Source organism: Sinocyclocheilus rhinocerous, unplaced genomic scaffold (assembly GCF_001515625.1).
Source record: "Sinocyclocheilus rhinocerous isolate Xijiao unplaced genomic scaffold, SAMN03320098_v1.1 scaffold3217, whole genome shotgun sequence".
Lineage (NCBI taxonomy): Eukaryota > Metazoa > Chordata > Actinopteri > Cypriniformes > Cyprinidae > Sinocyclocheilus > Sinocyclocheilus rhinocerous.
The window spans coordinates 32,329-59,166 of NW_015644005.1; the positions used below are offsets into that span (position 1 = coordinate 32,329).

At 36.0% G+C, this 26,838-nt stretch overlaps 1 non-coding gene across 1 annotated transcript; it reads right to left on the minus strand.

Moving 5' to 3' along the window:
• Nucleotides 1-15,238: 15,238 nt before the first annotated feature.
• On the minus strand, nucleotides 15,239-15,311 carry trnam-cau (transfer RNA methionine (anticodon CAU)). The gene has a single exon. It is a non-coding gene; the product is annotated as a tRNA-Met (tRNA).
• Between the last annotated feature and the right edge of the window lie 11,527 nt (nucleotides 15,312-26,838).

Below are 26,838 nucleotides of genomic sequence, written 5' to 3' on the forward strand. Positions count from 1 at the left end.
TTTTTTTTTTTTTAATTTATTTATTATTATTTAATTGTAAAAATATTTTACAATATTACTGTATTTTTGATCAAATAAATGCACCCTTGGTAAGCAAAAGAGACTGTTCAAAAATATTTAAAAATCTTACTGACCATGAACTATTGAATGGTAGTGTATATGAAATAATTAGTTATGTTGTAAATGTTGTTAGAAATTTTGTAAATAAAATGTAACGTAAATTCATAAACACATGGTTAAGGTTAGTATCTGCTGGTGGAAAACAACGGTATTCAGTGATGTATTTATCATGTTCAGCCCATTCTTAATGATACTTCCAAGACTACTGTACATAATGTATTCATATGAATACAATTTTCAAGAACAATGTTCAATACATCACAGCAGACTATGGGGCCATGGGATCCTCCTTATTGCCCTGTATAATCTCATATTGAGTTCTCTAAGTAGAATGAGACTGGAGGCATTCAATTTTCTGAATCGGCCATATGAAAAGGAAAAGGACCTTAATTAAAAGTGGGTAACTGCACTATTGCCTTTGCTTTAAAAGTAATTTACAGATAGCAATAAAACAAATAATCCAGCCAATAAAGCAGCAGGATCACTACTAATGATTATCAAATAAAACAATTAGGTATATACAGCTTTTGTCTGAGACTGGAGGCATTCAATTTTCTGAATCGGCCATATGAAAAGGAAAAGGACCTTAATTAAAAGTGGGTAACTGCACTATTGCCTTTGCTTTAAAAGTAATTTACAGATAGCAATAAAACAAATAATCCAGCCAATAAAGCAGCAGGATCACTACTAATGATTATCAAATAAAACAATTAGGTATATACAGCTTTTGTCTGTCACTAGTACCACATTCATTAGTGATTGCTGAGGGCGTGAACTGATCTGAAGACCGGCTAGGCTTTCATTTAATTCAGACGTACACCATTAATTCATTTAAGAAAAAGAAATTACAGCCAAAGACAAACGCAGGGCTACAAAAAGACTGTATCGTTTAGAGCCCAGTGAAAGGCTCTGCATGAGCGACTAGCTCCACATGTGGTCTGGAACTAAGTGTCTGTCGTTAGCTGTCAGGAGGAATAGGATCACAGATGCATTAAATGGCGCAACAAGTCGTGCTAAGGGCTATCTCAGCGCTGGCTGCTAGAGAGCAGATGACTGCAGAAGGCAGTGATTTGTTTTATGGGGATGGAAAAGCTTGCTGTCAACTCTTTTGTGTCATCAGAAAGTTTGCTAAATTATAAACTGCTTATATTGTACACACAGTATAGGTTGCTTAGTTTTTTTCCCCATATGATTCTAAAAGAAATTATTTGATCAAATGCAATAAAATAAATAGAAATTTCAGAGATGCATTAAATGGCGCAACAAGTCGTGCTAAGGGCTATCTCAGCGCTGGCCGCTAGAGAGCAGATGACTGCAGAAGGCAGTGATTTGTTTTATGGGGATGGAAAAGCTTGCTGTCAACTCTTTTGTGTCATCAGAAAGTTTGCTAAATTATAAACTGCTTATATTGTACACACAGTATAGGTTGCTTAGTTTTTTTCCCCATATGATTCTAAAAGAAATTATTTGATCAAATGCAATAAAATAAATAGAAATTTCAAATGAACAGCATTTATTTGTAACATTATGAATGACATGTATTCTCAATTCAGTATGTCCTTACTGAATAGAAGTATTAATTTCTTTCCAAAATAATCTCAAAATAAAATAATCTCAAAACTAAATACATTAGTTTAAAATAGGGATGCACCGATAACACTTTTTTCAGAATGAGTCCAATACCGATACTTTAATTTTTGGTACTCGCCGATACCGATACCTGTATTTTCACAGCATTTGTAATTTTTTTTTCAATATTAGGTACAGAAACAAAATAACAGTAATAATAATAATAATAATAATATGAATCATGTTAGTTGGCTTCATTTAGCAAACGGATATTACCTTCAGTTATTTCCACAATTTTCACAGCATTTGTAATTTTTTTTTCAATATTAGGTACAGAAACAAAATAACAGTAATAATAATAATAATAATAATATGAATCATGTTAGTTGGCTTCATTTAGCAAACGGATATTACCTTCAGTTATTTCCACACTTAATTATACTTGTTAAAATGTATTGTATAAGCTTTTGTTACTTTGCATTTTTTTTACGAGTACGAGTACAGGAGCGCAGTATCGGGCCCGATACTGATGCATCCCTAGTTTAAAACAAAGGTTTACTGTAAAAAATATATATATTTGTTTTCATGAATATTATCAGAACAAAATACTGGTTACCAGCTTTCAACATAACATTTTCAATTAAAATTATTTTTTTGTAAATTCTTCTATTTTGATGTTTTTGTTCCTTGAGCCATTTCTAATCCCTGCACCAGAAACATCACAAGCTGGCTTAATAATGGCCACAAGTTATATAACTAAAATTTGTAGCAGTCCTCACACATATTGTATAATATCTGTGGAGAATTATTTTGACTTCAGACAGAAGGTCCACAACAGCTAAAATGATTCTGATTGTACGACTGCATAATCAACCTTCAGATCAAACATGTGAGACCAGTCTATTTACAATGTGATTCAGAAGTGTTTCGTTTAGTCTGAATCAGTTTATAAATCACTAATGAATTATGAGCAAGCAAGCACCTATTTCAATTTTCAAATCCCCCTGTTCATCTAGGTTAATTGGCAATGACTGCTTTTAGGGTAACTATTTAAAGCATTAAAAATGCATCATGGTTATGAATAGCACAGTCCTGGTCATTTAGGATTAAATTCTCTTTAAACATGTTAGTGTATCTTATCTTCTTAAAGCCAAATCGATAAAGAACTAATCTCACACACCTCTGCTTTCATTGTAAACCGCCAGACCTCACACAAGTCATTAGGAGGCATAATGCAGTCTCACCATGCTGTGAATGGAAATAGCCAGTGAAGATTCAGTGGGAATTGCTGCTGGTGAGGCATGTGAGATGAATTCTCACGGGTGGACCATTTAAAATGACAGATCATTAACAGAGTAAACCAGAGCGGCTTCAAAGTGATTCGGCGGGCAGCCCCGTGGCCTACTGATGACCTCGACACACAAATCAGCATCCCTCTCAGGCATAAATCAGCCTGATGCAGTCTGGATGAGTTAGACGCTAATTCTGGATTTATTGGTTAATGGTAAGTGGGGTATTTGAACTTACTTGCGTTTGTAATTCAGTCAAGACAGCAGGGCCTGATATGAATCAGAACTGGTAAACATGGTTCAGACTAATCTCATTACGTATACCCTCCTCCCGTGTTTCAGAGCAGATCACAGATAAGCACAGGATAAGGGTTAAAACACATTTACCAGTGCTGCGCTAACATGGATTATTTCACAGCTATATACTGTACTGTACATATACACACACTTACTCTTTTTTTAAGATTTATTTTTGGCATTTTACCTTTTTATTAAGATAGGATACTGTAGAGAAGGGGGGGGGAGAGAGAGGGGAGTGGAATTGGGAGAAGTCCTCGAACCAAGAAGGTCCAAGCAAACATAAAGAAAGATTGTGTTATGTATGTCAATGCAATCTTTGTTTTCTTGTTTCTACAGCAACAAAGTTTATGCCAAAGGGGCAGTAAACAATCCACCCATTATGTGTCTCAAGGTACAAAATCATCCAACAGGAAAATAACAAACAATTAATGATGGTTAAGAGTGAGCAAAACAAGCAGAGATCAAGTTTTTCCTTGTGCTTTATGTAGACACAAACATTTATATTCAACCATTTTAGGGCAGTAAATCACAAAATGAACAAATTAGGTTTCTGAATTCACCTTTCTTCTATTGAAATCACCTCAAACAATACCAAGCAATTGCTTTTACGGAATAGTTATGTGATCATTGCCATAGAAACAATGCAGGTATTTTTTGTTTACAATGCACATAGTATGTTATTTTTACATTAATGTAAAACTCAACACATAATTCCGAGTCAAAATTACACCAAGAGCAGTCTCAGACTCAGCTGACACAGTCACAGACCGCCTACAAGCTGGTGGGTTTGCTGACCGTTTAATGTATTGACAGCTACTTCATTATTTAAAGGGGTCATCGGATGCAAAATTCACTTTTCAAGTTGTTTGAACATAAATGTATGTTGGAAGTGTGTGTACACATCCATCCTATAATTATAAAAATCCATCCAGTGTTTTTTTTTAAATCCCTATTTTAAAATCCCCTTTCTCAAACCAGGCTGTTCTGAGATTCCTGTCAGAATGACGTAGTTCTGTACAGGCCCCTCCCACGATAGTTTGATTGACAGTAGTGTTTCAGCACAGACTGGACTGGTGTCTTACCTTAGACCCACCCTGAGTGAGCTGTCATCAGTCCGCCATTGTGTTGACTCTGGTGCAGGGGAAGACAAGATGTCTCCGATTAAGCGATTGAGGTGCTTTATTGTTGGATGTAATAATGAATATAGCAATCGTCATTTACTCCCGACATCTGAGCTGCTGAAGACGCAGAGAATTAACGTTACTTTCGCTTTGAAGTGAATGCGCCTCCCGATCAGCCTAAATGCATCTATGTTCGCTCGAATCATTCGTCTTTTTATTAAGATAGGATACTGTAGAGAAGGGGGGGGGAGAGAGAGGGGAGTGGAATTGGGAGAAGTCCTCGAACCAGGATTCGAACTCGGGATGCCCGCAACACAACTGCGTTCTATGTCGGCATACTGCCCACTAGGCTATCAGTGCCAACTAGCATGTATCTGAAAAAAAAAAAAAAAAGCAGTAATATTGTGAAATATTATTATAATTTAACAAGAAGAAAATGGAAGTATTGATCTGTTCTGCCCCTGTGATTTCTTCTGCTGAGTGTTCAAACAGTGATATTTATGCAGGTGGTCCCAAAGACCCACTAGCTGTGCAAGGTTGGAGAGAGAGAGAGAGAGATCGCTCGAATCATTCGTGATCCAGTCTCATCTACAGAAGAAGTGAGTGTAAGGTTTTTTTTTATGAATCTTTCCTAATAATGCGCTAATTAGCAAGTTTCACGATGAATGCGGACTAGCATGTATCTGAAAAAAAAAAAAAAATGCAGTAATATTGTGAAATATGTTTTAATATATTTTAAAATAAAAAAACGTGATGATAAAGCTGATCCTTCAGAAATGTATTGTGCATTTATTTGATCAAAAATGCAGTAATATTGTAAAATATTACAATTAAAATTTAATGTTTTTATGTAGATTTATTTTAAAATGTCTAAAATGTCATTTTTTTTAATAATACAAATGTTAATTTATTTCTGTGGTGACAAAGCTGAATTTTCAGCATCATTACTCTAGTCTTTAGTGTCACAGGATCCTTCAGAAATCATTCTAATATACTGATTTGGTGCTCACGTAAGAATTATTTTTATTTTCAATGTTGCAAACAATTGTGCCGCTTTATATTTTTTAAAGGTAAGGCAGTTTTCATATTAACTTCTAAATCCAATTAATAAAAAATGCAAATATATATATATATATTTGCATTTTTTATATATATATATATATATATATTATATAATTTTTTACACCACTGTAACAGCATGTGAAAACAAAACAAACTGTGGCTGCTTGCTATATACTGTATGTCAGTCCAGCGGTTTCTTCCTGTCTAAGCTTGTGGTAGAATAAGCTGCGATGTGTGGCTGCACCCCGGGCTCCTATTGCTTTTTATATTACTGATTTTGGACATATATGAATTCAGTACACTGGAAACTCCAACAGATTTGTGTATATCCTAACAGTGTATGTCATTTCATATGAACATGCTGGCCGGCGGCAAAAAACTGGGTCACACACGGGCCGCCCATTCCTAAACTGATGAGATTGGAAATCGCAATGACTTGGTTGTTTATCAATTCGAAAAACGCAACAGACAACTGAAGGCATTTGTTTCTCCAGGGGAAAACAAGAAACTAAAACGGAGTGAGTGTAGCATGAAAGCAGCACATGTACTTGGAATAAAACAGCAGAATAAACAGACAGAGGAAGAGTGCTGGCCATGTGCTGCGAAAGCAGAAGCAATGGAAAGAACAAGTCCTCCAAACACTGGAGTCAATCATAAAAGCCACTGCTGCTGCATTGACATCATTACTCATGAGGCTGCACTTTAAGGCAATGGCATTAACAGACACTACTGCACACCATTTAACTGTAGCATTAATCAGCCTCATTTGATATTCATAAGGCTGGCTCAAACCCTTCTGGATGATTGGTGTTTGGGATTGATACTTCACTTGTGCGAAATACAAGTGCTTCAGACTCGGCTTCAGATCACTTTTACATCTGCTGGCCATACTGTGATTCAGCCTCACCTAAAGCGTCTTTACACTTCAGAATTAAAGGGATAATTCGCCCGAAAATGAAAATGATTCATTATTTACTCACCCTCATGCTGTTCCAAGCATGCAGGTACTTTTTCCATGGAACATAAAAGAAGGAATTGAAGAATCCTATGATTATTTCCATACAATTGCATAAAAAAATATAAAAGAAAATAATAATTTGTTCTGATCATGTCATTGGCTCTGATTTCAATTATTAAATTAGAAAAATGTAAGATTTTTTTTTTTAGATGTTTTGCATACAACAATATTAAAATCAGTTTAACAAATAATAATAAATTTTTTTTTTTACATGAAGTGATGTGTCATTGGTTCTGATTTCAATTTTTCAATTAGAAAAAAAGGTATGAATTTTCTATCCCACATTAAAATAAAATAAAATAAAAATATTGATCCATGTCACTTGTTCTGATTTCAATTAATTCTTAAATTAAAAAAAGTAAAGAATTTTTCAAAAGTTTTCCATATAATAATGTTAAAATCTAAATAAATAAATAAATAAATAAAGTGCCATGTCATTGGTTCTGATTTCAATTATTAAATTAGAAAAAAATGTGAGAATTTTTGGATGTTTTCCATACCACAACATAATAAAATAAAATAAAGTATTGTTCAATTTCACTTGTTCTGATTTCATTTAATTCTTAAACAAGAAATATTGAATATTTTTCAGGTCTTTTCCATACAATGCCATGAAAACCAATATAATAATAATAATAATAAAGCACATAGTGCCATGCCATGATTTCAGTTCATTTTAAAATTCAAATTCAATTTTCAATCATTTTTGCATTCCATTTTAAAAATAACAGCGTGCTGGTAAGGAAATAATGAAACATTTTTGGGACGAATCATTCCTTTAAAATGCATAATTTTTGAATGAATATTCTGTGCTGCATAAAGATGTCCCCAGACTATTTACAGAAACCCAGACTGAAACCCATTCCTAGCCACAAAGATCTCTCACGTGGAACTCCAGACGACAGATACTCTATTAAGCTTACTTAATGATTAGTCAAATTATGAAATAATACAGCATGGAAGAATGAGCATTGTTCTAGGGCTAAATTTAATTACAACCAGTGGTGCTCAGGCTAATGAGCAATGCCCCGCTTTAGCTCCTCTGTAACTGGGTAAAGCAGCAGTGGCCAGTGGGCATGTTCACTGGGGATGAGTCAAGAGATGATTAAGTAAAAGTCAGAGTACACAAAGAGAATCTTTCTTGAGCTTTCACAAGAAAGAATCAAGACTCATTTCATCCGCCTGTTTCTAATGTCAACAGAACCCGGCACAAATCCTAACTTGCTAAATCATTCTCTTACAGCCAAGGGCGTAGGAATGATCTGGGACACATTATAAACCTTTATCAGTCTGGCTCATGAATATTAAGTCGCTCAATGTAATATTCGCCCGGTCATCCTAACTCAATGACTAAAAAAACAAGGAAGACCTATTAGGATTACTGGTTAGCCAATGGCCATTCATTTGACTGCTGATGATTTAGCTTAGACTTAAAACCTTTTAAAACTTTTTTTTTGCACTGCAGCCAAACAAAACAAAGCTCTTAAAATATAATGAATTTTGCCTTAAAAGAAAGGGAGACAAACATAAAATGTGTAAAACAATGGTTGCTACTCCATTGTATAGTAAAATGACATAGTTTAAACAGTAAAAGACTGTAAAAATGATGACCAAAATAACACCAAATTATCTTTCTCTTTACAGTGAAAAACTTGATCTAACTTTTTTTTTTTGGACTGCAGCCAAACAAAACAAAGCTCTTAAAATATAATGAATTTTGCCTTAAAAGAAAGGGAGACAAACATAAAATGTGTAAAACAATGGTTGCTACTCCATTGTATAGTAAAATGACATAGTTTAAACAGTAAAAGACTGTAAAAATGATGACCAAAATAACACCAAATTATCTTTCTCTTTACAGTGAAAAACTTGATCTAGTAATAGATCTAATGGTAAATTTAAGGTAATTTTACAGTAAAAGATGGTTAAATGTACATAATTTTTCGAAGCGAAAAAGAAAAGGTCATTTTATAATTTAAAGTAAAAAAAAAATGTGAATGTCCACACAAAATTGTGGTACAGTTTTTTTTTTTTTTTACTTTGAAATAACTATTCCCTTAGTTTCTTCGTCATTTTTTTATTTTACATTACATCTTATGTTGTTAAATTAATATTCATTGCATTATTTTAGTGCCATGTATTACCATGATGGTGTTTTTTGTGTGCATCTTCTAAATATTTACGGTAGCTTACTTGTGATGAACTTTGATTTAACATTTGGCTTTTTCTTTACCACCTGTGCTTTTAGTATGGTTGTTGTTATATTATAAAGGTAAAAACATAGTAATCTGGAGTACTAACATTAATATTTCAGTTAATGAAATATATATATAAACTCATTTTTAAATCCATAAAACATAACATGTTGCTACCATATTTTTTACAGTAAAGTTCTGGCAAATACAGCTACACTGTAAAAAGACTATGTTTCAGTCCATACAATGAAAGTCAGTGGGGTCCAAAACAGGATTGGACACCAGTGAATTTAACTGAACAAAAAATAAAAATGAAACAACCACTGACGCATTTTTCAAAATATATTTTGTGGCCCACATGGAATTATATTTATCATACATAAGATTGTATAACTCAACTCCAACTCCAACAACAAACTTAACTCCATTAAGGGTGCATGTAAACACACAAAAATTGATGCTCCAGAAGACCCAGACAGATAAACATGGTCATTGTATACACATACACAAAAATGAACATCACAGAAATTCATGTTACTTCATGTCTGTGAGGCATCTTCTGTTTGCAAGCTGTGAAGTATGAGATATCTTGGCCCTGTTCGTTGGAACAGATATGATATTGATAGTCTGGAGGAGTGCCATTAGACACAGAAAGCCTGTATTTGTGCTGCAAAAACCCAATCCCATTTCAATTCATTTAAGCAATGATGTCTCGCAATTTATTGTGTTGGAAAAAAGAACACGCTCTCACAGTCAAGGCATTTTCATTGCCTCATGGTATTATTATTCAGCTAATTAAAACGGCCAAGCCTCAGACATTCTGTGTAGGAAGAGGAGCAGAAGAACAGATAAAACAGTATTGCTGTGGCTGATCGAAGAAAACAGACAAGACATTGAGATGGTACGATTAAACGCAGCCACACAACCGCTCCTATTGACAGATAATTATCCAGCAGATTTGCAAAACATGACCACCTCTTGACCACCAATTCTGACGCTGCTCAAAATTCACACTCAAAATGATGGCTGCCGACTGCTGAAAATATGCGAGGTTTAACAACATGGGTCGATAATGAGCCAATATATGGATCAGTGTGTCAATTCTGAAATTCTAATTCATTTCTGAAGCTCCAGCGTTAAAACGGCAGCTACTATCAGGCTGATTGCAATTGAGCCCTTAGGATGGCCTGCAGCAATCCATCACTTTGACATTTTGGGAGTAAAGTATAAAAGTTTAATGATGGTTGGAGTCACTCTTTTGACATCTTGTGTTGGTACAAATGTGAATTTATTGCATCCAGAAGTCCAAACTCAGCACTGGCGTTGTGACTCTGACAAAGCGTGACAAAGTGATAGTTTGGCCCTGTGTCCACTGTGTGAGAAATTTGTCAAAATCAATTGCGTTGGGTTTATTTTTCCCTGCCTTCCAGTTTGTCTAGATGCATGGGTGACAAAACCATCAAAAGTTGGACCGGAAAGAGCACACCCCGGGCCATACAAGCTTTTCAGCCCAAGCCCTTTGATGAAATTTAACACAGTGTTCCACTTCTGCAAACTTGCTTTGGAGAAGACGGGACTCCTCTCACCCTTTTAGGGACAGCTTTTCAAAGAGCCCTGAGAGTTCCACATGGAGCCCTTTGAAGACTGGTTTTCTCGCACCATCTCACTTTCATCTGTCTCAACCCAGGCGAGCGTTAGGTTTCTCACGGCACACATCATAGAGAGGAAAGGTACGGCTCATACCTGCAGCCTCTTACTGTTCGTACTTCAGCTCTCGTTTGCAATCTCTGTTGAGAAGTCTTTTCTGGTTCAGGATAGTTAAGTAGATTGTAAATGTTAGCATTTTGAATTGATATTATTTGAGCATGCATATTCCCAGCCTAGTATCGCTGCACTATAAGACTGAGGGCATTGTGAAGTGTTGGTTTGCCGTATTCCCCACAGAGAAACCTGAAAGCAGACCGCAGTGTCTGATGAGCCGGGATGGAAAAAAAGCAGCGTCACTACAATGATGAGGACAAGACATGCGGTAATCTCTCAACACCTACGAACGAGCACACATTCTTCCCTCACATTCACAATACATCACAAAGAACTTCCTGACAGCACCCCGCCACTCACAATTGCGCTGTAGAAAAATGTATCGGCTGGTGCTTTTGGTTACTCTGAGTACTCTCAGAACATGGGACCGGGAGGAGTGCTTTCCCTGAATCCCTGACAGCTATAGAGGTGTCAGGGAAAAACGCTCCTGCAAAGGGATCATTAGGCAGGAGAGGAAGGTGCCTGCACAGCAGGATGACAAATGTCTGTAAGGGGAGAGCAGAAGGAACCATCTGAGACAGCGTTTATCAGCCGAGTCAGCCTGAGAATCCTTAATGCACTTTTAAATCATTGCTTCTTAACTGAAATTTACCACAGAGAGAGAATCATTACTTTCCGATAGAAAGCAAAGTTTACTACAGGATTGGAATACAGAGGATGGGTCACGAAAAAGCCACTATTCTGAACTCTTATTTGTTAGAGAAAGGCCTGGGATCGATGGTACGTTATCAAATGTAGCAAACGTGGAATCTCCTCAGCTCATTGGGATTCAATGGGACTGCACAGGGACTCCCTGAATGATCTATGCTTTGAATGCTAACATTGGTTTTAGCATTTATTGTGACAGCTTGGAATAAACAGCTTAGTAAAACAAACAGCTGTGGCTTAGCAGTTAAAGCATATGCATCAGATACTATATTGTTCAAATGGAAAGCATAGGTTTGAATTTGAACCTTTGTGCTCTGATATTAATGTGCTAATGCTCGCCTACACTACTGTTCAAAATTTTGGATTTTTTTTTATTAAAGAAATTAATACTTTTATACAACACGGATGCATTAAATTGATCAAAAGTGACCATAAAGACATTTATTATAAATTTTTTTTCTATTTCAAATAAAGTTTCTGTTCATTAAAGAATCCTGAAAAAAAATGAGTATCATTGTTTCCAAAAAAAAAAAGTTAAGCAACACATCTGATTTTAACATTAATAATAATAAGAAAAAATTATTGAATACCAAATCAGCATATTAGTAATGAATTAAAACTGAATTCAGTTTTCCCATAACAGTAATAAATGCCATTTTAAAATATATTTAAATAGATAGTTATTTTAAATTCCAATAATATTTCACAATATTACAATTTTACTGCATTTTTGATCAGATAAATGCAGCCTTGACGAGCATGAGAGACTTCTTTAAAAACATTGAAAAATCTTACCGATCTCAAACTCTTTAACAGTAGTGTAAGTATCAAGTCCATAATCAGTCATGTTGAAAATCATCTTGAATAGTTCAAACATTCATAAATGGAAATTACAAAGGGTTAAACCGGAATGAGCTTCATGTGAAAAATCTGTATGTTGAGCGACCACTCAGCTCTGTTAAAGTAAAGGGGTCATATGATGTTGCTAAAAAAAACATTATTTTGTGTATTTGGTGTAATGAAATGTGTTTATGCGGTTTAAGGTAAAAAAAAAAAACACATTATTTCCCACATACTGTACATTATTGTTTCTCCTCTATGCCCCGCCTTTCTGAAACGCGTAGATTTTTACAAAGCTCATCGCAACTTTACAGATCTTCTTTATGCACCAAGAGCTTGTAACACTCCAAAGAGAAAGGAAAAATTGAAATCGCATCATATGACCCCTTTAAAAGTGCAACTCCATGTCTGTCTACAATCATAGTGACACAAAATTGTTGTCAGTATATTAAAAATAAATAAATAAATATATATATTGGTTGCTTGTTAATAGTTTTCCATATGCCTGGAAAATGTGTCAAAATTTAAAGGAGAAATCACAGGGGACTTTTCATTTCACTCACACGTCAATGTTGTCTAACTATGTTTTCCTGCCCCTTCTTTACTGTCCTCACTCAGCAAAAAGTGGCAAAAACCATAAATTTTTTTTTCTTTCTTGTTTTGTTGCTGATGAATCACACCAAATGCCAAATGTTCATCAGTGACTAAGAGGAATCAAAGAGCTGTACAAGTCTGAAAAGTAACAGAACATTCATCGAGGCTCAAACTAGGGGTGTGCGATATATATCGTCTGCGATAATATCGTAATTGCTGTTTTAACGATGTGCGATTTGACATTATCGAGTATTTTGCAAAAACCATTCAAAACATCCCTACAGAGCGCACGCATACATTACGTGAAGTCTAGACTAGTGCGTGTGCGCATTTAGTGTGTTTTCTTTCACTGCATGATTCAGGCTATTAAAATGCATTTAGAATGATCACAAATTCAAAACATGATGGCAGAAAATTTATATATTTATACCACTTCATATAGTTATTCAATTTCACACGAAGAGTGCCGTTTTTCTCCAAAAATTACCATGATTACAAATGTGACATTAAATTCAATAAACAATAAGTTAATTAAGAGACTTACGTTTTAGACACCATATTGCTTGTTTTTGCTCTATTTCGCCAACAAAAATCATTCCGAATACAGCCACAGCGCTGTTTTGTGTCTCTGAGCAACATGACGGTGTTTCGTTCTTGAATGAATCAACTGTTTAAATGATTCGGTTCAATCGCAATGACTCACTTATTAACAGTGATTTGCTGCCACCTGCTGGCGGTTTTAATTTCAAATTTCGGCTTTTTCTTTCTTTTCTTTCTTTTTTTTTGGATTTTTTAAATCATTTCAAATATCAGTATTCAACGTTTTATGTTTAATATATCAAAACATTATTTATGCATTTGTAATTGCAGGTTAAATGCATTCATGTCTTGCATTAAACAAAATACATGTGTGTAAATACATCTAAATGCCACTTCAGATGCAGCTTCTGTGTTGATTTCATTTGTTTGGTAACAGCCCAAATGTCTTATTATTCTAATTCCCTGATTAAATGTAAGAATTTGACTCAAATGATAATGGACACTTTTAGAAAAAATGGTTTTATAAAGGTAAAAATACCCATAAAATGCAAAAATCAGTTTAAACTTATTGGAAAAGATTCATTTCTATCAGTATGAACTGACCACCACACAGAATATGAAGAATATTAAAAACATTAGGAGTCAGCTGTCTTCGGCAGTCCTTAAGGTACCAGCACAATAACACACTCAGCAAAATATCATCTAATTATCGTTATCGGTAAAATCCCATAAAATACTGAGATATAATTTTTTGTCAATATCGCACACCCCTAGCTCAAACCAAGGCTATATACACCACAGAGAGCCATTCGAATTCAAGATAACTCCATTGATCCCTGAAGGGTGATTCGGGTAAGCTAATACACTGCTTAGAAAAATAACAAACAGCAGCTGATCAAATTTATGTTTGCTGTTTATCATAATAAAGAAGGGCTTATTTGCTCTTGGATATTGGGCCTAATAGAGCCATCTGCGATATGAAATGTTGCTTTATGCAGCTTGTAAAACATGGGTGTACACTTTAGTGATTCATAGGGCTTTCAAGCATAATGAGAAGCATAAAAGTGGTGTTATAAAGACGTGAAGTCGCTACCATCACAAACACACACACACACTTAAGCATAGTGATCTAAGCGGCTGTCAGGAGCCAGAGGGAAGACCCCAGCAGTGTTATCTCTCGCTCTCTGGGAGGTCTGACTTCCTGCCAAGGTACAGAGCTAAAGAGACACACTCAGCAGTAATGTGCGCTGAGACCTGACCAGACCCGTGTGGATAAGAAGCACGAGGTAAGATTCTTATACAGGCGAGGGGCCTGTTTACGCATGTGTGTTGTCCAAATCCACACGGCCATATCTGGATGCTCGAAAGAGCAAGTAAAAATAGCACAGAGAGCAAGCGTGCACCTGTGGGTCCCAGCCTACATAGCGCTGATCAGCAGAGCTGGGGACATGCGGCTCTGGGCAGGGGCTGGAGCTCGAGGAAAAGACAGGATGAAAGAGGAAGAGAGCGAGGGAGTGTAATTAGAGTGGAGGCCACGCTGAGTCTCAGAGAGCGAATCAGACTGTAGACATCGAGCGCTCAGCTGAGTCTCACACCTGTGCTAGAGGACGTTCCAGCATGGCTGCTGCCAGAGCGCTCGCTTAATGAACAGCTAACGTAATCCTCATCAGCCTCGGGAGCCGATCCCATGACCCCACCAATCAGATGGGCCTGAGAAAAGGAAGAAAATAATGCTCACTGCACCATGGTAAAGTGTATAAAAACCCATTTCATTAGTATTAAGTGAAAGTGAAAGTGATGTGACATTTGGCCAAGTATGGTGGGTGACCCATACTCGGAATTAGTGCTCTGCATTTATCCCATCCAAAGTGCACACACACAGCAGTGAACACACACCCGGAGCAGTGGGCAGCCATTTTTTTGCTGCGGCGCCCGGGGAGCAGTTGGGGGTTCGGTGCCTTGCTCAAGGGCACCTCAGTCGTGGTATTGAAGGTGGGAGAGAGCGCTGTACATTCACTCCCCCCACCTACAATCCCTGCCGGTACGAGACTCGAACCCGCAACCCTTGGGTTACGAGTCCGACTCTCTAACCATTAGGCCACGACTTCACCTAAAAGCTTCTGCCCCGTGTGAGGCTCGAACTCACGACCTTCAGATTATGAGACTGACGCGCTGCCTACTGCGCCAACGAGGCTGTCGATTTATTATTATTAAAGCAAAACACTCACAAGTACATTATCATTCTGGCTGACAATTATTGTCTTGTTATGGCCAACAACCAATAAACTAAAATTGTAAACTATTTTGCCTAAATCAATCAATCAAATCAATCAACAAACACTACAGTCTTAAATTGATTTAAATTTGCTAAAGATCCCATTTAATTGTGCTGTCAAATTACATTAAATTATTAGTGTTTTTAACTCTCAGTGTTAAATGATAGCAGGGTAATCTAAACATATACTGAATCCAGCACATCACTCATTCCTGAATGAATAAGTGATTTTGAATGAATCAGTTGAGTGAATGATTCAATGACTCACTCATAAAGCCAGCCATTTGATTTGTTTCTGAATGAATCAGCTGAGTGAATAATTCAATTAATCACACATAAAAAAAAACGTTTTAGTTAATTGCAATAGAATTACAATAAAATAAAATATAGTAATTAGACAAATAACTTAAAAACTTAAAAAAATGTAAAAAGAAAATCTGAAATTTTTACTTGGCTTTCCTTACTGAAATAAGTTTAAGTTAAAGTTAAGGGCATGTGAAATTTCAATATTAGATTGTGAACATTTAAAATGTCTTCACATTCTGCATTTGCAGAGAGAAAGTTATTGTTTTTTTATTATTATTGCTTTAGCATCTCTATTATTATCTATGATTATTACTATAATTATTATCACCTCTATAGTGGTTACTACATGCAAGTAAATTCTTATATGCAAAAAAAAATGTGGCCCGCATAACCAACAGCACATCACCAAACAATCTGCAGAAGCAAAGCTGGTGGGAATCGCTTGAATTCGGCTGTGTTTACGAGTACGCCTCCCTTTCTAAATTCTTCGGGGGAGGATCAATGTCTGAGGAAAACAGCAGGCGCATTTGGACATTCTGATGTCCGCCCGCTGTTCCAGATTAGAGGAGGAATCTAGTTATCTCTATTTGTATCTGCTCAATCTCTCCCTGCATTCGAGATCACACGGAAGACAGATGGAGCAGGTATTCAGTCTGAGCACCTTAATGACTTCATACAGGCAGAAAGAGCTGTTTCCTGATGTTTCATAACCCTTCCCCATGTAGAATTAATGAATCGGATTCTTCATGCAACAGATCGTGAAGGCCTACTTTCAAAATGGCTAGGAAATGTAGCAGTAAAAATATTACTTAAACTATAGAGTGCTCAACCAGTTCTCTTATATTTGTGACCCTGGACCACAAAACCAGTCTTAAGTCGCTGGGGTATATTTGTAGCAATAGCCAAAAAAACATTTTATGGGTCAAAATGATCGATTTTTCTTTTATACCAAAAATCATTAGGATATTAAGTAAAGATCATGTTCCAAGAAGATATTTTGTAAGTTTAACAAAACTTTAATAAATTAAATATTTTTAATATTTTAATAAGACCCTGCTGAAAGCATAAAATACTTTAATAAAACTGGTAACAGGTTGTATTAAAAATTAAAATTAAATGACAAAAAAAAAATTCTTATTCATGTTTTATTATAAAGAAAATGATACATAAAAGCTGTTTTAAAATAAAATAAAAAACATTCATGCTTTAATAAAAGACAATATGCATGGATACAGTACATGCTGTTTTAAAATAAAATTCAATTAAAAATAAATTATTTTTCCATTTTTATTATAGAGACTGCATAAAAGCTGTATTAAAATAAAAATAAAATAAGATAAAAATACTTTTTTTAAAGTAACTTTGGAACTTGCAATCTGAATATGATGAATGTGTAATCTAACACATGACTTAATTGTTAACTAGTTTCTTTTAAATGAATCTGTTTCAAAACCTTAAAAATCTCTTAAACTGATGAGCTATCAGTTTGAATCAGTCTTATGACTCACTCACTGACTGAATCAATCAGACTCGCACATGTTATCATGTTATTCTTCAAGTGCTAAAAGAATCCAAGAATCCTTAATCAAATCATTAATAAATTAAAACTATGAGTAGAAATAGAATCATGGCAGCATTTCCTTATGATTTTCATCTTTACATGTAAATCGGAAACATTGACATGCCACATCAGTGCATTTCTCTGTCATACAGGAGTTAACTAGTTTCTTTTAAATGAATCTGTTTCAAAACCTTAAAAATCTGTCTTAAACTGATGAGCTATCAGTTTGAATCAGTCTTATGACTCACTCACTGACTGAATCAATCAGACTCGCAATGAATCATGTTATCATGTTATTCTTCAAGTGCTAAAAGAATCCAAGAATCCTTAATCAAATCATTAATAAATTAAAACTATGAGTAGAAATAGAATCATGGCAGCATTTCCTTATGATTTTCATCTTTACATGTAAATCGGAAACATTGACATGCCACATCAGTGCATTTCTCTGTCATACAGGAATTCTTTGATTTCTCAAGGTGAATACAAGTTTCCATGGGCTGTTCAAATACACCATTACTGGTAAACCTGGTACCGCAAGGTTGTGGCTGTTAAAAAATGTATTATCTGCATTCAAATAAAAGGCCACAGCATAACCCGAATGTTTTTTTTTTGGCAAAACGATAAAGCAGCACAGGAAAAGCACGACCACAAAACATTTTCCACTTCCAATCATGAATCTCTCATTAGCTTTCAATGACACATTCACACAACAATCACTTCAAAGCATGATGGTTTCCATAATCCAGGTATCAAATGACTCGTGAAAATATCTGTGCCTCATGTTGCCAGATAAAAAAAAAAGACCAAAGAAAGTGTTGCCCTTTTGATGATGAAATCATGGGAAACACCAACAAAGACATATCTGTAAACAGCCACGAATGAAAGCGAAGGCTTGAAGACAAATGTCTGGTTCAAATAAACACAACACACACGTCTGTCTGTGTACGCTCCCGCTTAATCACATTAATGAACCTTCATTCACACGCTGACATACGTCTTCATTAGCATTTATGTTTCATGTGATTATGACTATGACAGATGGGTCTGACCTGATTCAACACTCTCTCCATCTCAGACAAAAGAGAAATATCAAGGGAAAACTCCCTGTCATGTGACTAATCTAGTATGGCCGTCCTCTGATGTCCCTACATTTTAATGGAAACAGGAGGCTATAAATACAGGCAGGTGTGATGAAGTGAAGGGTCAGCACTTTAGGGAACCCGTGACGCAACGGCTCTCTCCTGATGAGGAAGTGAAGCGTGACGCCGAGAGTGAATCTGTCAGCAGCTCTGAAGTTATAGCCCCCCCCCTCACACCAAGTCATCCCACTTGCTTTATGTGAAACCGTCCAAATCACTCTGCAACTGCGTCCTGATAATACCACAAAGAATGAGAGTCATTTCCTGTGATATTTCAGGAGGGAACGCCCAATGCCTCTGAGTCTTCATTTTGTTACTTTGTGCATATTTGTGGGAGAATAGAAGTGTAGATTCTTTAATAAGAGAGATCTAAGTGCACATATTTTTGCTGCAGTATTTGTCAGGGCACTGGATTCTGGCTTGTCCAAATTAATATATCTGGTCCTCAAACCTCTCAAATTTCCATGCAAACCCAGCAAGAGCTGCCATATTCCAGAGGTATAATGAAAGCCAAGGGGAATGAAGGTCATAGAGCTGTTCAGGTTGTAGTCCTAAAACCCGGAGGAGAATTTGCATTTTGAGTCGTGAGCTCCCTCTGAGGATTTTCATATGGCTTTTTAGATTTTTTGATTTATGAATAAAATAAGGGCTGTGGTTAATATCACTTGAAGATGATACATTAACCTAAGGATGTTGCATTTTTACAGCAGTTGTTCAATTCATCAAGCATTTAAACTCACATACTTGTAGTAGAAGTTGTTCTTATGTAGCAAACTGTCAGGAACTAAATAATAAAACATTTTTGAAATTCTTGAGGGAAACCATGGCAAATTTAACAAAATATACATTGAGTGTCTGTCTGAGGAAGTAAGTTTCAAAAGTTGGGGGTCAATAAGAATTTTTTGTTTTTGAAAGACTGTTAGGCCCAATAAGGCTGAATTTATTTGATCTAAAATACAGTAAAAAGGTTGTAATATCACAATTTTAAAATTCTGTTTTCCATTTTCATACATTTTAAAATGTAATTCATTCCTGTGACACAAAGCTGAAAGCCAGTCTTCAGTGTCACATGATCCTTCAGAAATCATTCTAACATGCTGATTTGCTGCTCAAGAAATATTTCTTATCATTACCTATGTTGAAAACAGTTGTGCTGCTTAATATTTTGGGGGAAAATGAAATAATGTTTTTCAGGATTTACTGACTTTACTGCCAGTTTTGATGTGTTCTTGCTGAATAAAAATATATTTTAAAAAATTATAATTCTGACACCAAGCGGTGGTGTATATATAGTGAAATCAACATACTGATTCTAACACACTCTGAACAGTAAGTTTGATTAATCTGTTAGCTAATGTGCTGAAACTGAAGTATTTACATGATATTACATCAGTCAATCGAAGATGTTTCAGAGGGGGGATAGATGACAAAGCGTCTCAAATAAAGCTAAATTGTGGCTGCTTCTTCAACACAATGCTCAGAATTACCCCAAGAGGCAGCCAAAAGGAAGTTGCACAGAGATAAATGGCATTTATAAGGTAATGAATTATGAATGTTGCTGACACTGGTTTGCGTGTAGGGGACGTGAAGGCACAAGACAGATAAATACCCCCTGTATGTGATTAAACTGCTGCCCACTTTGATTTTACTCTCATCAAACTTCCTGCAGGCCAAGCTGTATTTCGCAGACACGGAGGAAAGAAATTAAGTGTCACCATATCCCTGCGTCGAATAAATGAAATGTTGCCTTCAATAATATCCAGGGCTTACTTTTGGCAGAAGGCTCATTTTCATGTTTATGACTTTAGTCGAGTGCTCCATTTCATTTGCAATTGCCATTTCAGTGAAAAGTGCTTTAGAAAGTCAAGCTATTTATTTATTTCAGAATCTTCTTTTGACAAAATTACCTTCATAATAAAGAATTCAAACTATTGCAAAGAACTCTAAACTGTTCAAGAAAGTCAACTGAACTATTTTAGGAAGTCAATCTTAACGTTATCACAATATTTAGTAAGGCTGAGTTTTGGAAAGAATCTGGCAATACGACACAAGACAATACAGTGGTTACGATATATTGCAATATATTGCGAGACTGTACGCAAGGCAATATGTTGCAATATTTCCTTATTAAGGAGGAGGATCTAATTTTATAAAACTGCCTTCTTTAAGTCAACATTACTTAAAGAACAAATTTCAGCAAGGCGGGAGATGTCATTGGTGGCAGCTGTGAGCTAGGTTTGCTAATGCTAACTTTAGCAGTGTGCCCTTGTGCTACTTCCTGTCACAGTTTATGCTCAGAAAAAAACACTGCTATCTAGTAGTCTCGATTTTTAACCATAGACTGTAGAAAAGATGGACAACACGTATCCACTTCCTGTCACTGCAGAAAAGTGAAGGCAAAATGTCCCAAGATGGCCGCAACCATCTTGCTCTGATGACGTCATTTGGAGCCAGAATCTGCGCTGAAGTGATCGTGAAGTGGAGCCGCTGTATCAGGGCCCCACCCAAACTCACATACTCAATTGCATATTACACAAAACAAACACTTGAACATAAGCCTGATAAGAGCTACCTAAAGTGACAGAACCCATCTTTGAGATGTGAAATTTTATTTTTATTAGATTTTTTTTTTAGTTGGTTCATGTTCAATTGGTTTACATGGAGAGGGCATCCCATTCGTTTACATGACCTATACTGCAGCCAGCCAACGGGCGGTGGAGTGGGGTATGAGTGGTTATGAATGAATGAATGAAACACATTTGTCCGTGTTTCACTCCGTCTCGAATCGCGCTCGTGGAAAGCGCTTGAGAAACAGTGTCTCTTCCGCGGCTCGGTACGCTTTCAACTCGTTTTTTTAGTCTCGAGCAAGAATGTAAGACATTCACATTACATGATTTGACTGATTTTTACGTAGAAAGGGCGACAGCGCGACACATGAAAAGAAATGATCGTTCATGTTTTCATAACCGCTGGCTAAATTTAAAAACGAAACTAAAATTAAATCATCTTTGAGAGCAAGGGGGCCCCCTGGTGTTTCAGCGGCCTTACGCAGCTTGCGTATTTTGCGTATAGGGAGGATCGGCTCTGTAAATACCAATACAGTTTTTTGAGAATCGATTCAGTATCGCCAAATATATTATCAAGTGTATCAATATTTTTTACACCTTTAATATCAAGGTGTCACTATTACTTGCTATTACATTGCCACCATTGAAATTTGAAATTTCAAAATTTTCAATCTATACCACTAGAATTGATGTGATGCATGTCTTATGTGGGAATCCAAAAATATTATCAATAATAACAAATGTAACCAATACAAAGTGCAAAATTAAATGCAGCAAATCTATGATAAAATCATAGAAAATCACGTCAAACTGTAAACATTTACAGGTAATTAACTACTTTCATCATCTTGCTGACTGTTTATGCAAATTGACCCCCCCCCCTCCCCCTCCAACCAAGGCAGCACTCAAACTATTTGTTAAATAAATAAAACTGAGAAATGAAAACAAATAATTTCTCCCAAAAAACTGTTAAAACCTGAAGCAGTCAGTAATAAAGAACAAATAAACACATTTTTCTTCAGTTTTCTCTGGCATATTCAGCTTAGGTGTTTTCCCCTGCAGTTCAGTGAAAAAGAAACTGTGGGAAAATGGCAGGTCCAATGGGACAGAGTGGAGAGTGTTAATCAGAACTCAGGAATTATCTCACCCACATTATCTGCCGGTCTCTCACACTGTATGCCTCTATCACATTGTGGGAACTTTTGTTACTATGACCTCACTGACCACTACAGCAGTGAGTGTTCAGTACTGATAGTAGTTTCCTGCAGATGTTTCAAGCTTTACCTTGATGAAGGAGGCTGTTAGTAAGTTGCAAAGGGATACAGATTTTTTATTAAACTAACTAACTTTAAAAAAACAAACTTTGGGCTATAAGGACAAAGGCAAGTCATTAGACTTCTAGGACATTTCAGGCATCCTCATAAAACTTCTAAGGCATCCAGCTTCCTATTAAGGTTGACGTGTCCTGTCAAGGTGGTCACTACGTCTGGGTAAGTGTGTGTGAAGGGCAAGCTAATTGAACTTTGTGATGCTGGGCTATGACAGCATTAAAACCTCAGAGTATTACACCTTAATAAGGTTCAGAGAGCTCCACGCTGGGTCCAGTGCACTTTTAATTACGTGCACCTCAGGCGGCGCTACAACACCCAGGAGGAGACACTGTTCCGTTCAGAAAACCTCAGGGCACTTGGAGGAGATGAACAAGCATCCTGATCTGAACTAGCAACTCACAGTGCATTACACAGCTTTTCTTCAAAGTCAACTTAGCATAAATGGCTTTCAACTCATTTGTTGTACAAGTCATCTAAAGTGCATGCTCAAACTATTTATATACAACATATTATATATATATATATATATATATATATAGCATATATATTTTAGTATATTATTATATATTTATTACTTGTTAAGACTAAGATATGTAAGTGTTGTTGAAGAAATATCTTATGCTCACAAAGGCTGTATTTATTTGATGAAAATTACAGTAAAACAGCAATATTGTGAAATATTTGTACATATATTATATTATACATTATTATATATATATATAGTTATATGTTGTTGAATTTGAAGTTGAGTACTTATATTCTAAATTTACAGTAAGAATAAGAATTGAATAAGAGTGTTACAGTCTCACCTTAGAATTAATGGTTGGATGCTTTACTTTTAGGCTCTTTATTGCATTTACAGTAGTCTGAATAAGGAAATGTTCATCTTCAACAAAACTGCAGGCCTGCAGATGCACTTTGCATTGACTGTAGAGCGATTCTAATCATGGCTGTTGCTACTGAAGATAAAAGCAATGCCCAACTGGAATGTGCTGACGCTGTAAAGCTGTACATTATTCATGTGTTTATTATTTGTTGAAAAGATTGAAAACACTGAAATGACTCTGTTCTTTTTGATATGCTAAAAAGATATTTGTTAGTTTTTTCCATGTCTCCATAAACAGATTTCAGAGAGAAAGCAAAACGCAAAGGAAAGCAGATGCAACCATTCCAAAAACGATGAACAAGGGACGTTGGTTTTTATTCATGAATCTTGTGTTCCTCCGCACATCCAGTACAAGAAGTGCCTCAACCCTACTCTGCCAGTTATGCGCTGTCTGTTGGAGGTCTCTGTTAACACAAACATTGACAGCGAGAGCTAAATTATTCAGGATGTGAATATTTCATGATCAGACTGCGCTCCGGGGGGGCCACGGATGCCTTTAATATGTCTATTAAGTAATTAATTAATACAAATATAATGTTAGTACAGACCTCTTCATTGCAACTATCCTCTGACAGCAGGTAAAGACAGACTTATCACCTTTAACTACCTCCCAGGTGGGCCGCAGCATTTAGTCAGAGCCACTGAAGATAATTTATATTAATCATAACACTCTGGATACATGCCAACACACAGACACACACACACGCCAACAAAAATGCAGTGCATTTACATTTGACAAGCTTAAGAGCTGCAAAACCTCAAAACACACAAACTTATCATTGGATAGTAAGTATAATAAACATAAAAAGATATGCTTTAATACTTATTAATGGTAACTTCTTTGTGAAACTGGTACATACATTTGAACTGAATTGAAAATGTATCTCTAAGTTTATAAATCAGCAAATTGTTGTTGTTTTTGAGTAAATCATTGCAGGTAATATTAAGCCAAAACAAATGATTAAAATTTTACCTGGCAAATATTTACTCTTTTTAAAAGTAGATGTTTTTCTATCTATAGAAAATGTGATTATACAATGTTGACTGGCTTAATGTGAGAATTCACAGCCTTAACTGTCTTAATGCAAAAAGTGGCATAAATACGCTTTGAAAACACCTGTTTAACCTGAATTAGGCTTTATTGGTGTCAGGAGAACCACACTTCTTACGAGCAATAAAAATGCAGCCTTTCTTTCTCATTGACTGTGTGTTATGTCTAGTTTTGCCAGGTCTCTAATAGAATTTATTCATGTACAGATGAGTCCCTCAGGCTAGAACACACTCCTGAAAAAGACATAATACACTAGAGCAAATCAGACACTCACAGCAGAAAAGTGGACCTAATAAGTGGATTCAAAATAGAGTTGCGGTGTCATTTCGTCTTAGAAATAGGGAGGAATTGGGGAGCATCTATTTTTAAACTTTGTCCTATTTCTTTGAATGTGCTACAGTAAGAGCGGTAAGCTACAGCAAGTCTTGCAATTGAGTAAATTTAATAATCAGCATCAGCATGTGGATTTTACCTGGGTCAAGTCATTCCTGTTAGTTCACATCCTCGTCCTATAGGTCCTAATACAAAATAATAAATCACATTTTTTAAATATTTAAGTTTTCATTTATCACAATATCACAATTATGTGAACATGAGGTTAATTTTAAATAATTTCAATTGTAAAAATGAAGTCCAAAACTACTCACACCTTGTAAAATGAAAAAATATGAGTAATAAAATCACTTTACGCCTTCACATTTTTGTGACAGGTGCAGTTTCACGGTCTCATGCCCAGTTGTATCATGTCCAGCATGATTCTGTGAGTCACACGGTGACCTGTGCTTTGCTATTTACCTCAAACAAAAGGGAAAACAGCAAAATAATCTCACTGTCAAAAGGATAAAATATATTTGATAAAAATTATCCAAAGTACAGTTTATGTTGTCAGTTAACAAGCAAAATGATTAGCCTGCTAAGCTAGCAATAACCTACACAACTTATTACAGTCACTTCTACATAGAATTTCATACTCTTAAAGGGGTCATATGATGCCCATTTTCCACAAGTTGATATGATTCTTTAGGGTCTTAATGAAAAGTCTGTAACATAGTTTGGTTAAAATTTCTCAATGGTAGTGTAAAAACACAATTTTTTTACCCTGTCAAAAACAGCTCTTTTCAGATCAAGCCGTTTTTGTAGCATTTCCCTTTAAATGTTAATGAGCTCTTCTAACCCCGCCCCTCTCTTCCGAGCTGCTCTCAGAGAGACTATTTACTTTAGCCGCATTCATTGTGAAACTTGCTAATTACCACATTATTAGGAAAGGCGATTTGCAAAGATTCATTACAAAACATTATACTCACTTCTTCTGTAGATGAGGCTGGATCATGAATGATTCGCGCGAACATAGACGCATTTAGGCAGATCGGGGGAACATTCCCTTTAGAAACAAACGAAATCCACTGCGAGTTCAGCGGCTCAGATGTCGGGAGTAAATGACGACTGCTATGTTTATTATTACATCCAACAACAGAACACCTCAATCGCTTGTTAGAGGAGTCATTCTTGTCTACATCTGCTCCAGCGGTGAAACAATGGCGGACTGATGACGTGCATGTAGCATCCTATGACCCCTTTAAAGATAACCATATTTCCACCATATTGTTCTATTATTAGTATTATTATTTAAAAAGAATTATTATTAAAGGCATCACAACATATGTTGCACTCGATCAACAAACTACTTGTTCTGTTTGTTTGTGAACCCAATAAGTTCAACATAGCAACAATGGGTCAACCAATAGTGTGCAGCAGTCAGGTTATGGAAGCAAAAATCCCATCCACTTTCTCAATAGGGGATTTGATTTTTAACAATAACTTATACGCCCTTAAAGATAGACCTACTGTGAACTACAAGGTTGTTAATAAATGGTATATGCTTTTGTTAAAGCCATCGGCTTTTTTAAAATCATGTTCCTGGTGGAAAAACTACATTACCCATGATTCAGCAGAGAATCTCCACCAATCAGAAGGTGCGTTCCATTCGACCATAAGTGGACTTCACAGGGTATTCCGACATCTTAAGTGAAATTCCAATCCGAAGGGAGCGAACTTGTTCAGTTCGAAGGGCACTGCGAACGGCATAGGGAATAAGGGAACATTGATACATCACTTCACAAGAAGTGGAGAGGGAAAATTACGTTCAAGGGCATTCCAAATGAGTGATTATTGTCAGTGAAGTTCACTTCAACGGATATCCCGTGCTTAGGGAGTAAGGAGCAATGAGCACTGCGTAGGGACCCTGTCAATTGGAATGCACCTAGAGAGAATCATCATTCGCTATGCATCATGGGATTGTAGTTCTTTCCCTCATTAAAATCGTTAAGTTCACAGGCTTGTACCTTTGTCTTTTTGTCCAATTTTCGAATTCTTTTTTGCTTCAAATCAAACTTTGTAATGTTGTGATTAACCTTGTAGCTGGTTGGTTTGGTTCATGGCTTGTTTTTCATTAAGGAAGACTTTTTTAAAATCCCAACTGGAAAAATCACTGAAAAACAGGGTTGCCACTGTTGCACTCTATGGCATGAGTTTGGAGGCGTGGCCATCTGTCAGTCTGACCAATGGGAGACAGGGGGAGTGTTCCAAAACCTGTTTCAAAACA